The sequence below is a fragment of the Austrofundulus limnaeus genome, unplaced genomic scaffold, assembly GCF_001266775.1.
Source record: "Austrofundulus limnaeus strain Quisiro unplaced genomic scaffold, Austrofundulus_limnaeus-1.0 Scaffold41, whole genome shotgun sequence".
Lineage (NCBI taxonomy): Eukaryota > Metazoa > Chordata > Actinopteri > Cyprinodontiformes > Rivulidae > Austrofundulus > Austrofundulus limnaeus.
The window spans coordinates 1193679-1202733 of NW_013952443.1; the positions used below are offsets into that span (position 1 = coordinate 1193679).

At 40.6% G+C, this 9055-nt stretch overlaps 1 protein-coding gene across 1 annotated transcript in view; it reads right to left on the bottom strand.

Annotated features, from left to right (window-relative positions):
• Positions 1-8983, bottom strand: part of fam163ab (family with sequence similarity 163 member Ab) — a 26878-nt gene extending 17895 nt beyond the window's left edge. The window contains exon 1 of the mRNA XM_014007298.1: positions 8247-8983. The gene's annotated coding sequence lies outside the window, so the exon portion shown is untranslated. The remainder of the gene's footprint in view (positions 1-8246) is intronic.
• Between the last annotated feature and the right edge of the window lie 72 nt (positions 8984-9055).

A 9055-nucleotide genomic window follows, 5' to 3' on the forward strand; every position in this document is an offset into this window, starting at 1 on the left:
ATATATATATATGGAAAGGACTTTGTTTATTTCAGCAAAAAATTCCCAATGTACATTATGAATATGTTATGACTTTAACTCCCATTTTAAAGTTCCCATTATTATCTGACCTGGCAGCTTTGATTGTAGATCTTTGAAAATCATTCCAATTTGGTTTATTTATAATTCACAAACATACAGGACATTAAAAACACCAATTAGTAAGGAATATACAAGTTGAGTCAAAACCTCAGGACACCCTTTTATTTCAGAAGTGAAAGAAAAAATTTAATATCTTAATACCCCAGCAAGTAACGGTTGAGGGCGCCCATCTTTTGGGCTATGTTTGGAACATGGCCACCATCTTGAAAGCTGCCATAATGGTTCAAAGTAAAAAAATTTAGCATCAAGAAGAGGCTCATGCAACATATCAAAATACTGAGCCCGCGAGGGGCCATGGGGGATTTTTTTCTTTTGCGTTCCCACGCAATACTTTTGCGTTCCCTCGCAATATTGTTTTGCATTCCCACGCAAAAATTGTTTTGTACATGAACTGAATGAAATCAGACTTTTATTTCGAAATATCCAGTCACCAAAACAGGATGTCTCGCCACAAGTTCGTGAAATTGACATTGATGTTGCGTGGCTGCACTGTGTTAAAATATCGGCATATGACATACTTCCATGCGTGGTTGTGTGATATATTCATTCTGAAGCTGAATTAAAACAGTAGGCTAACTCACTAATGGTGAGCAGGTGAATTTGTTAATAAACCGGCAGGCACAACAGCGTTAAACGACTTTTGCGAGGGAATGCAAAAGGTATTGTGAGGTAACGCAATACTTTTGCGTGGGAATGCAAAAAGGAAAATAAATCCTCTGTGTCTCCTCGCGGGCTTCGTATCAAAGAGCACTCATGACTTATACAGGGTGAGTCAAAAGTCTCAGGACACCCTTTAAGTTCATAAATGAAGGGGAAAATGAAATATATGAATGCCCTGAGAAGGGGGCTATCTTTTAGGCTGATCCAGAACATGTTTGACATCTTGAAAACCACCATATTGGATCAAAGTCTAATATTTCAAATGAGAAGAATGTAGCGTAAGAAATGAATTGTTGCCGATCAGAGGTGCAATATCAGTTATCATCACAGACAGTTGAAAACTTTTGTTGTTCATCACAGATAACTGACGATGGAACGGATGAAAGAAGAGAGGATTGAGGTCATTCTGACGTCGGGGGAACGCAGCTGCTGTTTAGCTGCAAGATTAACAACTGACACCCAAAAAGACCACCAGTTTCACACAGCGCTGCAGCACTTTCAGCTCCGTGTTCAGCACCATGGACARCAAACTGAAGGCGTCAAATAGCTGTGTATCAGTTGTTTAACTTCTGAACTACAAGAGATATTACACATCTGGTTGTGGCAATAGATTTCTGGGACAATTCTGGTCTTCTTTGATATACATGACCCCCTTCATTTGACTTTGATCCAATATGGCGGCTTTCAAGATGTCAAGTTCTGGGTCAGCCTAAAACATAGCCTCCACCCCACCCCTTCAGGGTATTCAGATATTTCCTTTCTGAACTAAAAGGGTGTCCTGACACTTTTGACTCACACTGTATAAGTCAGGAGTGCATTGTGTTACAAATAAATATCAGGCTTTGTACTCAGTAGCTWATAAGTGCATAAAATAAATGTACAGTGGAAAAGATGCTTGTCTTTTTAATTAATTGAATGAAATGTATTTTATTGTTTCGGCATCTATCTTAAAAGCAGCATATATTTCCTGAAAAACAACAACATCCTAACTTATTACCCATAAGATATTACAACCCTCTTCCATTGCCAGAGAAAGGTTTTCACAAAGCACAAAAGAGGAGCATTTTCCTAATAAAATGTGTGGGAAATATTCTTCAGTTTGACATTAAACATTTTGTATGTGTGTATGCCGCATTATGCTTATACTGAAGGATGAAATAAAATCCCTCTGTTTGCTGAGAATCAGCTGAGTGAGGTTGTGGACTTTATTTGTTGATTTTTAGTCATCCTGACAAGTGCACTGCAGCCCCTGGCCATGTGGGAACAGTTCAGAATCTGGATTTAAATTGATTTTTTTTTTTTTACTGAATTTATGTCCAGTTCAGATAGACTCTGAACAGCGAGGATGATGTTAAACATTCGGGCTGCTTCTGCCAGCTTCTCTTCAGATTTGGCAGAAGGTGCTGCTGCTGCACACACGCAGCACAGAGCAGACAGACAGGGCAGCTGTAATTACTGCACTGCTGTTCTGCTGGGCGGCACAACAGGCTCAGAGAATTCACTGAAACCGTTTCCATCTCTGACAGAAAAACAATAGCTCTCATRTAGCAACATGTTTGTTTAAAATTGSAAATTAGCTTCAAAATTAGCCTCAACGTTAGCATTAATAACTAAGCACTTATAAGTGCTAAGCCTGCTTTTTTTTAAGAATTAGGGATCGTTATCTATTTTTATAATCCTCTTTGCAGCCTGGACGATTTTGCAAGTGGCTTTTTCATGGTTTTTCATATTTAAATGCTGAAGAATAATGTGCTATCTGAATGTTGCCTGGCTGTGTACATTTGTCATTCTGATTATATCAGAAAGTGTGTGCGTTTCTGATGAGTCACCACACACACATACAGCAGCAGCAAAGCCATGATACCAGATAAGAGCTTCCAGAAGCCTCTGGCTCTGCCAACAAAACTTCCTCTCTGTGTTTTTTTAATTGATTTTTTATTTTTTTATCCCAGCAAGCTTCAACTTCAGTGTTCACATCCACACGCCACAGGGTGTGCAGAGTGCATCCTGCACGGCGTTCACACATGAAACACAAAAGGAAACACCACCTTTTAAATGTTTTACATTAGAGCAGTCTGGAAAATATTAATATGAGTCCAAACTAACTATGATGTTGGTTTAGTTCACTCAAATGCGTTACTGACAAGCATAAAAATGTTTATCTAATATTTTAATGTCACTATTTCTTATGTCTTGGTGATTTTTAAAATGTGCATTTGTGGGTTGGGGGTTATATCACATTATTTTCACATTTCCTCATCAAAAACATACACAGAGTGTTGCATTGGCTCATTTATTCATGTTTGAGAAATCCTCAAATCTCCTGTAGTAACCATGTGAAGCTGCCTAAACACTTGCTGGCACAAAGCCCCGCCTATTTACACAAAGCTCCTCCCTGGAGCTCAGTCTGCAGTCGAGCCCCCGCCCCGCAGAGTACCTCTCCCTCATCAACCAGACTAGAGGCAGTCGACATTCTCAATATTTCCCAACATATCACTGTAATTTCATTGCAAAACATATCTTCTTGAAAAATGTGCATGATTTCATTGTAAAACATGGCTTCATAATGATCTACATTTGTAGTTTCTTTGCAAAAAGTAGCTTAACATTGACGGATGTGTGAGAGGATGACTGGAAGAAATATTACCAAGCTGAAACGTCTTGTAACAGCCTCTGTACTCGCTCCGGTTCTTCAGGAATCATTTTTTCTGGGCTCGACAAGAGATCATTCGAGTAAAGTTCAACTTCATCCAGAGTGATTTTCTAAAACTAACATCATAAAAATTTTGCTATTTTTTTTACAAAAAAAATACAACGCTCCTATGAAAGGTTGTAAATGGCATGAAGCATTGTTGTGAAGTGGGAATGTCAGAAACGGTAGGAGGTTCTTAAAGAGACAGAGGCAAATGTCAAGGTGTTTGGATAGATTATGATGCAGTCAATTTTATTTTTGATATATTTAGCTTTTTCATAACAACTGAAGGAAATATAGTTATTTGAATGGGGCATGCAATTGAACTATGTACCTGTAAAATACATCGTGTCCCCCCTCCTCCCCAACACTAGCCTGGCCCTTGCCTTCCTACGCAGCTCCGCTCAATTCTAGTTTTCCTTCTCTGCTCCGTCTGGGACTTCTCCCATTGAGATGGATTTCGCTGGCAGATTTTTAGCCGGGCCAATCAGAGAACAGAACGTCAATTTTCTGCGCAGTGTCTGCTTGTTATTTTACCTGGGCCAATCAGAGAACAGAAGGCGGAGTTTTGAACGACGTCGATTTTCTGTGCAGTGTCTGCTAGTTAGTTTAGCATACGGCAGTGGAGGAAGTGAATGAAGCCAGTCTGTGTTGATAAGGCTTCCAAATTAAATTAAATTTGTCTGACAAACCAGCAGCTCTCATTTACAGTCGTCTCGTTTGGCTCAGTATATTTCTCCTCTCAGTAGGGTTGTTTACAGCRCACGCGATTTCCRGTYAGCTTCTTAGCTTAGCCTCCWTCACAVCAACAACACACACATGCTTCAGCAGAGGCCACGCCTCCTGCAAGAAATCGATTCTCTATGCATCAAGTCCAGACCCTCGTACGAAGCAAAGTGAAGGACAGGGTCTGGTTTTAACCAGGCTACCCCAACACATACTAACAAAGAAAAATGTCAAAATTTTAAATAATATCCAGCAGATATGATGACTGGGAGCTAAGGTGGGGAATGAAACTGATTGTATATGGTTATATACAGAAGTAACTGAGGCATAAAACCAACATAATACACTAAAATTTAAAAACTTTGCGAATAAAAGGTTGTTAGTTTTTGTTGACCCTCAGAACAGAAAGCAGCCACCATAACGGCATGCAGTCTTGTGCTGCAGCAGCTGCAGCTCACCTCACCTTTAACGCGTTTTTACTGAGCACTCAACATGTAGCTGAAACACCAACCCAGCAGCCACAAAACCCTCAAGGGATTATAAATTATTAAAAGAACTCCCCTGAAACACTGAAACACTTTCCTCTTTGCTGGCTGGTTTCTGACTCTTCTCACCACCATTGACCTCAACCCAACACACACACGCACTCACACACACACTACAGAACAACAACAAAAAACACTCCTTTGTGCATGTTGTTCCAGTGAGTACATCAAGTAAAGTCTCCACAGAAGTACATAACAACCCAAACCAGGCTAAGTACAGAAGTCTCCCTCAGGCTAGAGACCAAATCTGGCAGATAACTCTTCTTTGAGCTTTTCAGCAGCTTTAATTTTCAAAACGGCTCATTCTGATTCTTCTCACTGCACGGCAAGTTTTGAAACGATGCGGTGCCGAGACTCTGGTTCAGCAGAATGAGCTCTTGTTTAATTATAGAATATATAATAGCACAATCAAAGCCTTTATAACCCTCACATGTTCGGCTTGTGGGGACATGATGCAAGAATCGGAGCCTCGCTCAACAGAAAAGTTCGACCATGTTCTGGTTAWTAATTCATCTGAACTATCTTCCTTCACTCTTTGACTTTTTCCTTATGTGTGTGAGTCCCACAGCCTGACTCAGGTGTTTTGAAATTTTTGAGTGGAAGAATTATACGCAGGAATCATGTGTACATTTTAAAGCTTTAGTAGATACGGGGTTTATTAGCAGATAAAATGTGACAAGTAGAGYCTTTCAGTTTACACCAACCTTTAGCTCAAAAGCTGTAAAACTGACAATAATAGCCATTTTTGCCAAAGCTAATTAATTGTAGCAGCCATCTTGAATTGGACTCCAAAGGTAACCAGTTATAAATGCTAGAAAAATCGTTTGCAATAAATAGCACTTGGAGATGTGTTGTAAATAACTCTCAGCTACTTCCTTGTCCAATTTGAGTAAAATATCGGTAAAACTGACTGAATTATAGCCATATTTGTGTTTTCTAAGTTCAATTGGCTGTGTTGGTCGTCTTTAATTAAACTGACTCCACAAGAAAATCGCTCATAGACTCAAGTCCATTGATAATCATCTGCAAGTTTCATTAAAATCCACCCAGTGGTTCATGAGATATTTTGCTAACAGAAAAAGATTTGATGCCACATATTTATATAAACTTCAAACTAATTTTGCGCATTCTGTTAGAGTTCAGAACAAGGATCAGTAGGGATCAGTCTCAGCGACCACCACACTAAATTTAGGTGAATATTCTTATAAACTGACAGAGGTGTAGCCGTTTTCATGATTTTTGAGTTGGTGGACTGTGGCCCCCATCTTGAATGATGTTGACTCCAAAAGTTAGTCAATTGTAGATGTACATGTAGTGACTACTTTCTGAGAATTTCAGTAAAATCGATCTGGCAAGTCTTTAGATATTTTGTTAACAGACAGACGCAGGCAAAAATGTTATTGTCCACCATCACCTTTTACCTGCAGGTGATATTAATAAAGCAATGAAGGCATATAAATGAGAGAAAAAAAAGAAGTGTTGTTCTCCAGCCTTACAGACCAGCTATAATTTCTGTCAGTGTTCTGAGGTGCTGGCACAGTGCACCGTTATACAACCTTTGCATTGAATAAATTGTGTCTGTTGCTGCTGCTGTGACGGCCCTGACTGCAGACTCCCCTGGGAAATCAGCCCACTTCCTGTTGTATTACAGTCACAGGAGGTTGGAGGGGTGGAGAGAGAAATCAGCAGTTTAAAAAAAGGAGGAAAAAAATGCTGCTCCACAGTCGTTTAGTCAAGCTGCACCTTCGGTCCTTCCTGTGTGAGAAATGGGTCACCGTGACACAGAACCTGCTGCTGACAGATCAATGCTCTTTATTTCCTGGGATAAAAGCCAATTTATTGTGCTAAAGATTAAAGTCCCAATAATTTTGAGCATACTCATCGCAAAGTATTATATTAAACATGAAAAGTATATTGAACTGTGTTCAAAAGTGCAGTGGGAAAGAGTTCGCTCCAGTCCTCAAACACAGGAGCTAGGGAGAAGGAGAAATCTCACACAAGACAGACCCTGGAGCAGTGTGGTTATCCCAACTGGACTTTCCGCAAAGCAGACAAGAAACCCAAACAGGACACCAGTCAAACATTGTGTGAAACGGAGGACCCCCCCCCCCCAAAAAAAAAAAAAAAAAACAGATGTTGTGAGAGTTTCAGAGAAACAGAGATGTTTATTTTATAAACATGACATCCCAGTGGCCTTCAAACCCTAAAACACAAACTGTAAACACTGGTTCACCTCAAAGATCCAGTCCTCTGGCTCAAACAGAGTAATGTTTTGTATGCTGTTAAGTACCAGAAGGACTGTGAACTATTATACATGTGGAAACACAACAGTTACTGCTCAAAAGAATGGCACAGCACAGAAGAGAAACATCATCAGGCCAGGACTCTACAGTTTACACTCATCTGCAGGCCAGGACTACAGTTTACACTCATCTGCAGGCAAGGACTCTACAGTTTAAACTCATCTGCAGGCCAGGACTCTACAGTTTACACTCATCTGCAGGCCAGGACTCTACAGTTTAAACTCATCTGCAGGCCAGGACTAGTAGATTTCCAGACACACTAGTATGCAATTTTGAAATGCAGGTATGCGCTCAATGTAAACAAAGAACTTAATTGGAAACTTGAGCAGCAGACCATCTATGGATTGCAGTAATGTTGTGAACCCAAATTTGAGCTTGACACAAGCAGGGTCATGAGTCTGAATAAATGATATCTGCCATTTTAAAAAAAGGCTAATTTTAACTTTAAGATGTGAGAAAATGTTCTCATTTTTTTCTGACTGTTTTTAAAGATGTTGCAACAAATAGGTCAGTGTTTTTCAACCGCGGTCCTCAAGGCCCACTGCCCTGCATGTTTTAGAGGTCTCCCTGCTTTGACACACCTGATTCAGATGATTGTGTTTCATCAAAATCCTGTTAATCAGTTGTCAATTTATATCAGCTGTGTTGAAGCAGGGAGGCATCTATTCTAAAACATGCAGGACAGAGTGCCTTGAGGACCAGGGTTGAAAAACACTGAAATAGGCCACAGATGTGTTTTTTTTTAGAACAAACCCAGTTTTAAGGCAAATAAATAGAATTTAAAAAAAATAAAAATGTGACCTTAGGCTTTGGAACAGGAGCACCACATGCAGTATTCTAGCTCCTTTGTTCCATTCTGACAACTGGATCTTCATCATGTTCTCCTTCTGTCTCCTTCTTTAATTTTAAAGCGAGTCCTTTCATTAGGAAATGCCAAAAGATCACAGCAGCTATGAATTGGCAAAACCCCAAGACTCCATGTCCTGCTGAGCTTCTCCACTGCCTCTTTACTCAGACAGCCGGACTAAAGGCACATTTCAAGTTTAAAGGGAATTTCATCAGAACGAATGCTCACTTTGTTTGCACATACAGTACCACTGCAAGCTCATTTTTTAAATCAGAAAAAAAAAATCACATTTGCAGAATATTTCCTTCAAATCCAATTGTTTCTGCACGTACCTGATTCTGTTACATGGTCTCTACAGTTCGCCTGGTATTAATCCTGTGAAGTGGGACTGGAAAAGCCCAGCAGCAGCAGCAGCAGGACAGCAGAGGCGCGCGCGGAGCCTGGACCGGACCGCAGCGGAACTTCTCCAATCTGCGCCGGAGTCCGGGAGGCGCAGTCCGCCGCCGGGGTGAAACCAAACACACTGCCCGCTGTGGAACCCGCTGCAGACTGGAGGTCAGACACAAGGCTGCGGGGACAACCAGAACCACAGCATCACCTTCATCATCATCACTGGGAGACGCTTGCAGCGAACCGCACGGGACGCTCCAGGAAAACGCGCCTTTTACGCGCACGAAGACGTTTTAAAAAAAGGCGATTTTATGGAGAGCGGCGGGATGCTTCAGTGGACTCCTAGATGGAAAAGAACAACCAGAAAATTCATTCCAAACGGACACATCCAACAAGTGATGGATGGGTTAAAGAAATGACGGAGTCCGCTGGTGGGCGGACAGGGAGTGGGCGGTGGGAGGAGGAGAGCCGCCCCTCATTATCTGCACAAATACACTCATACTACCAGGCTACTATATTCTACTGTGACTGTAGTCAGATCCTGCATATTTAGATGTGGTGCAAAATGGAGAACTTTGAACTTTCTATATTTTTACAAAACAATAAAAAAGTGAATATAGCTGATGAAAGGTTAAAGTTCAACAAAGCTGAAATCAGCCAAACCATATCTAAAAACTAACATGAGCAAATTACAGCTAAAAGTCAAACGTAGCAAAACAATAGCTAAAAACTAAAATATGAAATGTTGTAG